At 31.0% G+C, this 10238-nt stretch overlaps 1 protein-coding gene across 1 annotated transcript in view; it reads left to right on the top strand.

Annotated features, from left to right (window-relative positions):
* Positions 1-2506: 2506 nt before the first annotated feature.
* LOC119607662 (protein yellow) overlaps positions 2507-10238 on the top strand; it is a 29857-nt gene continuing 22125 nt past the window's right edge. The window contains exon 1 of the mRNA XM_037961716.1: positions 2507-2536. The gene's annotated coding sequence lies outside the window, so the exon portion shown is untranslated. The remainder of the gene's footprint in view (positions 2537-10238) is intronic.

Here is a 10238-nt window from a genome sequence, read left to right as displayed (position 1 = left end):
ATGCTGGGCAGTCACATATAAGGTGTTGTACCGATTCCACTTCTATAGTAGCTATAACGTGGGTAACACATACGTTCCGACATATGTCCAATCATATAATGCCCAGTAATTATACCAGTTAGAAGCCTAATCGAGTTTTAACTAAGAGACAAGAGAGTCCTAGTCCTATCCGTTGTCAGAGTGGGCCAGAGCAGTCTCGATACTCTACAAATGGTGTTATTTGATTACCTGAGTTACGTCTCACTTAAAATTCCCTTCATTTATCAATTTTGATAGGGTCCACTAGGGGAATGTGAAAATACCTTTATGCTAGGGTTAAGTCTAGTTAGATATTTTATTTCCCTGATGCCCTCATGTCCATGAATCCATATCAACTCAACGTGATGTTGTGTCAGTTGTGCCAATGATTGACTACAATTGAGAAGACATTTCGACTTAATAACATTGGAGTTAAGAGCCTTGATTGCTGCAAGGCTATTCAAGTATATACATATGTATAGTAGAATTTAGTTCCCGGATTCTTCTTGCGGCTGTATCGATGACATATATTTCTGCCTGTAGGACCGTGTAGGTGTCAGGTAGACGAAGAGGCTATAGAATATTTTAGTTGCCCCTTTCTGTCTTTGGGCCATCAGTATAGATTGAGATCACATCATCACTTAGGACAATGTTTGCGGCCCAATCATCTCTTGTTGGTATTCTGGACTTGAATGACCTATTAAAATGGTTGTTACTACCCACCAAAAATTATCACAATGTCCATGAGCATAGTGACATAAAGTCCATGAGTGTCTTAATTTTGAATGAGGAAAAAGCTTAAATTTGAGAAGCAGTTTTTGAAATAAACCTACACCAATGTTAGAAATACCCTAATGTTTACAATACACTCATACAAATGTATATATTATAACGATATTAAAAAAAGGAATATCCCCCACTTTTAAAACTTTTACATTCACCCATTCATATTATTTATACTTTAATTCATTTTAAACAATATCATGAGTCAGACTTTATGTTTGATAGTACCACTGTTGCCAATTTAGCTATTTTCTCGTCAAATCTAGCGATTTTTAATCCCATTTTGCGGGGAAAAATATGATTTAGCTATTAGCGGGAAATCTAGCGATTTTTCTTTAGATTTCAAGGCATTTTTTATTCATTTATATTTTGATAATATCGCTTAAAAGTTGCTACGAATGACGATATTTACATATATGTATGTATATAAAAATATTCATTCAATGTAAATTATTTGAGAACATTATTTTGAATGTTCTGAAGAACATAATTAGGTGCAAATATTTGTGCGTACAGGTAAAGTTATATACGAAAAACTTTAAAAGGGGTATATTTTGTTGTACTCAATTAAAAAACGAATATTTAATTATTCTAGTCTTTTAGTAAGTGAGTGAGTGATAATAAAATTTACCATAACTCTAAAAAATAGTGAACATTGGAAATAAGTGACGAAAGGATCGATCCATGAAGTCCTAAAAATTTACATCATTTCTAAGGCGTATAGGGCCGCATATCGATATTGCAGATAAACTTCCCACAAAAGGAGTGTATAATAATAATCTTGGGTGCCCCGGTAGGCTAGTTGGTAGTGTGCTAGCCTGTCAGTCTGGGGGTTGTGGGTTCGATTCCCAGCAGAGATCCTGTTCTGCTACACTACAACGGTCGTATGGTTATCGTCACCCTGCTCGGTAAATTAGGTTAGAATATAATTTGTAATTGTATTGTAATGGAAAAATATATAATACTCTTATACCGAAAATAAAGGATCGATCCATAAAGGCCAGCATTTCGAAATTCAATTTATCTTTACAACATTTCTTAAGCAATCGCATATCGAAATTAACCTCAACTTGACATTTTTCCTAACCCAAAGTGAAAATATTTAACATAAAAAAAAGATTCTCTTATGTGTTTGTTATAAGATGTGTTTGTATCACTATCCCATTCCTACGTACGTATATAGATTTTAGCGATAAATCGCTGACTTTTTAGAATAATATAAAAAATCTGAAAAATTTAGCTAGTTTTTTTTAGCTATTTTTTATCAGAATCATATAATAAATATTATTTTGACGATTTATCGCTAAATTTTTCAAAATGTCTTGAATTTAGCTATTTTCTAGCTATTTTTCAGTCGACTTTAGCGATATTTTTGGGAAAAAAGTTGGCAACAGTGGATAGTACTGAGCCAGCCAGTCAGACCGCTTACAAAGCTATGTATTATGAGTAGAGCTGATCAAACAACTATACGTCATAACTTTATCTGGAGATTCCACAATTTACCACAAACATCTAAACAAAACAACGATAGAATTTTATTTTTATTTTAACAAACTATTGTGGTTTACTCACAGAGAGAGAGAGAAAGAGAGTAAAAGTAAAAAAAGAGAGAGTTAACCGTAGGGAGTTTAACCGTTAAGCTAAAATTTTATTTCAAATATTAACTTGAGTTAACTGACGTTATTAGGAGTGCAAGTAAAATACAACTTTTAGTTTTATTGTGAACATTGAAAAGGTTGGTTGTGTTTTGTTAATAAAGTAAACATTAATTAATAAATTAAAAAAAGTAATAATAATAAAACAACGTAAAGTTTATAAACGAAGTCTGTTAACAAAATATATATAAGAGTATATAAAAAATTTAAAGTGTTTACAAAAAAATATTTATTAAAAGTCATTTGGAAAGTGTATAAAAAAGGCAACAAAAACTAATATTAAGTAGTGCGTAAAAAAGTCAACATATTGTTGTTGTTGTTGGTAGACCAACATTTATATACAACATTTATTTAAATTATGGTCAATATACAAAATTTATGTAATATAAATACAAATACAATACCAAATATGTAGATGAGTTGTTACCAGTGTTTTTGTTTAAATATTTTTATTAACATTTTATTTGTAAATATAAGAAAACTTGGCAGACTATTTACAAAAAAAAAAAAAAATAAACTTTTGGGAAAATTATTTCTGTATGTTGGCCTTTTAAAATTTAGTTATTAACATGGTTAAAACCAATTATTTAGCTCGTTAACACCTTTAAGGTGTAAGCCAGTCAAACAACAACAACAAAACTGTTAATTGAACTTCTTTTAAGTATTAATTTGTTTATTTTCTAGTTTAAAAAATAGACAACAATAACATAAAATACTAAATTGTTGTTACAACTAATTTAAGCAATTAGCGGTGCTTTCTTTTACTCTTCTCCATCTCTGCCTTCTCATTTCACTATTTAGCAACTAAACAGTTAAGTTAGTAAGTGAATGAATGAGTGAATGTTTGTGTATTTCACCGGCCATTATTGATTGAATGATTAAACGAGTGAATGACTGAATTAATGAATGAATGAATGAATGAATGCAAGCATATACAAAGATTATAATAAAAATAAATAAAACTATGTAATAATTATGCATAAATGTATGTGTACGGATGTGTGTAACAAAAAAGTAAAAAAAATCTGCATGCAAATGTATGCATGTGCGTATGCTAGTGTTTGTGTGACAATGTTTGTTTAAATCAAAAGACTTAAGTAACAAACTTGATGAATATTATTTTCTATACAACAATTCAATGGACGACCAAGTTTTTTTGTTACAAACAATTTACATACTACTTTTTATTACTTTTTTTCGTATTTGTACATATTTAGTTGTTATTGTTTTTTTCTTCAACCACACACTGCTTATATACCTACAACAACAGTACATTTTGATTTGATTGTTAATTTTAAAATACATATGTTTGTATGTAAGTTTCAATGTGTGTTTCCCATTTAAGTGTTTAGTGTTTTTTTTACTTTTTTTTCTATGATGCAATCAATTTTATTGGCATTTGTCTATTAGAGACCGAAAGAAAGTCAGTGCGAACAAAAACAAAACAAAACAAAAATGTGAATGTAGGTACGTTTGACTGAATTTTAATAAAGAGTATTAAACCCTAACATGTAGATGGCTATTAGGGTGCAATTTTTTCGTACTTTTAAACAAATTATGCTTTCTAAATATTTGGAGGTTTCGGAGAAGAGCTTTGTTTCCACAAACTATGTCGCTTCTGAAATTTTAAACAATTATAATTAATAAATAATTTGTTATTAAATAATAATCTTTAATTGTTTATATACCGACAAAGCCATCCTATGGTATCTTTTAGTACATGAGCTTTAGGTCTTTAAGCGATTAATTTGCTTTTTAAGGTTTGGATGTCTATTAGATCCCCCAATCCTAATGATTATTGCTATAGTTGTTGTGAATAAACTTCTTTGAAATTGCAATTTAAATTTGTTAAGAATAAGCTGAATTTTTAGATTCTCCCTAAAATATGATATGATATATCCGAAATAGTGATGATCATATAACATTCTGTGTTGTCAATGTTTGGACCTATCCAAACATTAAATCGTATATTTTTCCGAAGAAAAGGTGTTAACACCTGTAATGCTGGCTTTATTTCTCGGTGGTACTTTTACAATCACAGAGTTAGCTTGTCAGATGACTCACCACCTCCCCTTTTTGTTTATATCTGTTAATATCCGACGAATCCGGCCCTTAGTGCTTCTTACACGCCGATGGAAACTTTTGTACGTGGTTCTGATGGTCCATGTACAAGCACTTAGTTATAGAGCTATATAATATCTGACAATTGCTGCTACGTTGTGTAACTTCCGAAATGCAAAAAGTCACTTCCGTTTATAGCCACGCTATTGAGATGACCTCTGTTGATTCGACAACAGCACCTAGAGGACATAATCGGTAGAAACGAATCTATCAAATAAGCCGAAGTCTTGTTCTTACTAACAGAAAACACATTGAACAGAGTAAAACCTGAACATACCCTTTACAGGAAAGAGAAATGCAATGGTACCACTTGTATAAGATACTTTACATCATTCACGATTCCACCCGACACACTTCTCATTCATCGGACACATTCTTTGCGAAAAGCGTCACTATATGTATAAGAATGCTGGGGCCCTCATACCATTACATCCATTCCATGTCATATACAATTGACACCAATTCATTTCCGACGCTTAGTCCGAACCGACCGAACTTATCACGAATTATGTATAAGTATGTAGACTTTGGCGAGCATCAGCCTTTTAACCAACATTCTCTTCCTGCGATTTTGGGTTTAAAACACATCCACCACGAATATCCCATAGGGACTTTTCCATTAACCGGGACAAGACAAAGTACGAATCTCTACCCTGTGACCTACTGATTATAGGTAGCCCACAGGGTAGAGATTATAGGGCTCCCTGATTCGACACCCGGTAAAATCATTCCAAAGAAAGGCCGAGGATATATTTGACACCACCACTTTATAGTCCCGGCATATTAGAAATATTGGGAGCACTTTTTTCCCCCGGATTGCAAGATGGGGAAGATCATCAAGGTAATATGCACCGGGGAGATAAGGACATTTAATGGATGGAAAAGCGTTATAAGGGTAAATAGGGTTCAATATTAAGCAATTTGAAATGGATGATCAAACTGGATCATGAAGAAGCTAACTAACTATGTACAGTGGTATAGAAAAGAAAAAAGAAGAAAATAAATCGGTAACTTCTAAACTTTTAGTTCGATTTTAAAGTGTTGTCTAGCTTAAGTATTGAATTTGGTCTCATCGGAGGTGAGGCCGGGAGTCCTTAAAGTAAGTCACCCCGGTTGATGTACCCGATCCTTAAATCGATCCTATTTCTTCGTAACAAAAATCAGGTCGTCGAGTACTACAAAAATCCTCGTCGAAAGCCTAATCTGATTGACACTAATATTCAAAGTAAAAACCATCTGAGCAATATAATTATTTTTTGAACTCCCCTAATGTACATACATTTGTGAATATTTTCATTCAGAATTTCAACAATTTCTATGATCTTTCCTGTGTTTTTTGTTTAAATTTTAGATGAAATAAAAAAACTTCACGTTCTAAATCGTTAATTACTCCATTGGATGTAAATAAATTTAATTTTTTTATAGTTTATGTTAATTTATGCTTGTCTATGTTAGTATTGGAATGTTTTTAACAGATTTACTACTTTAAATAATTTAGAATCCGGTTTTTTTAAATCTTTTCTTCAACATCTTTCAAGTTATGGAAGAGAATATTCTTGGGTTTTTACTATTCTATTCTAGTTTTAACCGCTTAAATTCTTACAATGTTAATTTAAATAAATATGTAGTTGGTTATTATAGGAAACCTTTAATATATTTATATATATGTTTATTGATTTTAGATATTTTGCTACTTAGAACAAATGTCTTAAAGTAGGTAGGCATGTGTAGGTTTTAAGTATTTTCTAAAAATTACACAGACCAACAACATTTGAAAAAAGACGAGACCAAGCCACTTAGATTTACTTTTCTAGAGGACTAAGTAGCGCTGAATCTAAATCTGGTTCTCCACCACATTATGTTTTCCAGATATCGTTTCATAAAGATTTAAAACCTCGATATTGGCCATGTTTGAGACGTTATAACAGCGCAAAGATATCTTTACATATTTATAAAATTATGTTATGTCATCTAAAAGTCTAATCTGTGTGTAAAACAAATGTTAACCTCTGTTATATCTTCTTCCTGCCTGCCTTTACTTTCACCATACGATATCTTAGAATAAACAAAAACGGGGGCTTTCCGATTTTAAGGTTAGATCTGATGTCTGGGTTAAAAATTTGTTGGCCTGTGTTATTATTACATTATAATTTGCCACACCTTATGAAAAAAAACTATACATATTTAAAGCGAAAAACATTATTCAATTAAAATTAATTATGCATTTTTAATTAATTAGTCATGCATTTAATTCAATTAATTAGTAATGTTTTCTTTGAACTTTCAATGGAAGAAGAGAAAATTTTAGCTTCCGGCTCTAACTAAACAGATTTGTTAAGATTTACAAAACCGCCCGCAAGTAGGAGATTATTAAGCGAAAGAACTTTAGATTAATTTTTAAAACTGGAGAAGTTGTGACCTTTGAACTTTTCTTACTTTTTATACTTTTTATAAAGAAAATTTTGAATGAGTATAATTTTCAGTATGGAAATTTAATACCAAGTGTCTCGTTTTTTCTTCTATAATATAGAAACATATGTTTGGACCATTCTAAAAATAAGTTCAAAGACCTTTAGTGTTCTACATTTATCTATCTATTTGTTTATAATGTAAACAAATCTGATAAGATTCTGTAAATTATTCTAGTTTGAAAACTTGTTTATGTTTAGATTTTGTTGTTGTAATAAATCGATAAAATTAAAATTTAATTATAGGTTTAACACTGTTTATGTGTATATTTAAATGTGTAATTATAATGGGCTTGTGTCTAAATGTTAATGTATTCAAATTGTTAATTTGAATAATAGAGTGAGTGAGAAAAAACTATTGAAAAACATGCAGCAAAGCTAGATAGTGAAAATGTCAAATAAACTAAAACTTCAACATTTTAATAACAATGGCATAACTCGCACAGTAGAAATAATCGGAAATATTCTTAATTTCACTTTCATTATAATCTTATATTTAGCATTCCAATTTAACTTATTTTAAACAATATTTATTTCGTATTTTATCAAGTACATTTGCACTTGTGTGTCACTCACCGTAAACTTGAATTAAAATCTTGTTAAAACTTTAAAAAGTTTGTTTTAAATTATAATTAAAAAAAACTACTGAAATGCCAACGAGAAATTAATTTGTGTCATAAGAAATCAAATTAAATATAAATTAAACACATTGTAAAATTAAAAAAAAAATAAATAAACAATTTTATGTTTAAAACAAAGTGATTAAAATGAATGCGAATAATAAATATATACGAAACTAATTTAATTTGTTAAAATACAACAAAGTTTCACATTCATCAGTTAATTTTAACAACTAACATTCATTAGAGCAGCACTACTGCTTACCTCACTACTCACATTATCATTATCTTAAACATCATCAGTTTTAGCGACGTTATTATCACGACAGGGTGTAACAAATATTGCACAATTAATTTCAAATATTTATTAATACATTTTGATAATAGTTTAGACTATAGTGTAGTCTATAGTTAAGACTACCGTAGTCCATAGTTTAAATCGCTATAGTTTAGTTTAGTTTATAGACTAGACTATAGACTAGAATATGGACTAGACTATGGACTAGACTATAGACTAGACTATAGACTAGACTATAGACTAGACTATAGACTAGGACTATAGACTAGCTATAGACTAAGACTATAGACCTAGACTTATAGGACTAGGACTATAGGACTGGACTATAGACTAGACTATAGACTAGACTATAGACTACTAGACTATAAGACTAAGACTATAGACTAGACTATAAGACTAGACTAGCTAGGACTAAGGACTATAGACTAGACTATAGGACTAGACTATAGACTAGAACTATAGACTAGACTAGTAGGACTAGAATATAGGATCTAGACTAGAGGCTAGACTATAGACTAGACTAGACTAGGACTATAGACTAGACTATAGACTAGACTATAGACTAGACTATAGACTAGACTATAGACTAGACTATAGACTAGACTATAGACTAGACTATAGACTAGACTATAGACTAGACTATAGACTAGACTATAGACTAGACTATAGACTAGACTATAGACTAGACTATAGACTAGACTATAGACTAGACTATAGACTAGACTATAGACTAGACTATAGACTAGACTATAGACTAGACTATAGACTAGACTATAGACTAGACTATAGACTAGACTATAGACTAGACTATAGACTAGACTATAGACTAGACTATAGACTAGACTATAGACTAGACTATAGACTAGACTATAGACTAGACTATAGACTAGACTATAGACTAGACTATAGACTAGACTATAGACTAGACTATAGACTAGACTATAGACTAGACTATAGACTAGACTATAGACTAGACTATAGACTAGACTATAGACTAGACTATAGACTAGACTATAGACTAGACTACTAGACTATAGACTAGACTATAGACTAGACTATAGACTAGACTATAGACTAGACTATAGACTAGACTATAGACTAGACTATAGACTAGACTATAGACTAGACTGTAGACTAGACTATAGACTAGACTATAGACTAGACTATAGACTATAGACTAGACTAGACTATAGACTAGACTATAGACTAGACTATAGACTAGACTATAGACTAGACTATAGACTAGACTATAGACTAGACTATAGACTAGACTATAGACTAGACTATAGACTAGACTATAGATTAGACTATAGACTAGACTATAGACTAGACTATAGACTAGACTATAGACTAGACTATAGACTAGACTAGACTATAGACTAGACTATAGACTAGACTATAGACTAGACTATAGACTAGACTATAGACTAGACTATAGACTAGACTATAGACTAGACTATAGACTAGACTATAGACTAGACTATAGACTAGACTATAGACTAGACTATAGACTAGACTATAGACTAGACTATAGACTAGACTATAGACTAGACTATAGACTAGACTATAGTCTAGTCTATAGTCTAGTCTATAGTCTAGTCTATAGTCTAGTCTATAGTCTAGTCTATAGTCTAGTCTATAGTCTAGTCTATAGTCTAGTCTATAGTCTAGACTATAGACTAGACTATAGACTAGACTAGACTATAGACTAGACTATAGACTAGACTATAGACTAGACTAGACTATAGACTAGACTATAGACTAGACTAGACTAGACTATAGACTAGACTATAGACTAGACTATAGACTAGACTATAGACTAGACTATAGACTAGACTATAGACTAGACTATAGACTAGACTATAGACTAGACTATAGACTCGACTATAGACTAGACTATAGACTAGACTAGACTATAGACTAGACTATAGACTAGACTATAGACTAGACTATAGACTAGACTATAGACTAGACTATAGACTAGACTATAGACTAGACTATGGACTAGACTATAGACTAGACTATAGACTAGACTATAGACTAGACTATAGACTAGACTATAGACTAGACTATAGACTAGACTATAGACTAGACTATAGACTAGACTATAGACTAGACTATAGACTAGACTATAGACTAGACTATAGACTAGACTATAGACTAGACTATAGACTAGACTATAGACTAGACTATAGACTAGACTATAGACTAGACTATAGACTAGACTATAGACTAGACTATAGACTAGACTATAGACTAGACTATAGACTAGACT

The sequence above is a fragment of the Lucilia sericata genome, unplaced genomic scaffold, assembly GCF_015586225.1.
Source record: "Lucilia sericata isolate MDLA Ls3-8-SP2 unplaced genomic scaffold, ASM1558622v1 Contig000725F_arrow, whole genome shotgun sequence".
Classification (NCBI taxonomy): Eukaryota; Metazoa; Arthropoda; class Insecta; order Diptera; family Calliphoridae; genus Lucilia; species Lucilia sericata.
Note: the sequence above shows the minus strand (reverse complement) of the source record. Positions and strands in the feature narration are given on the sequence as shown.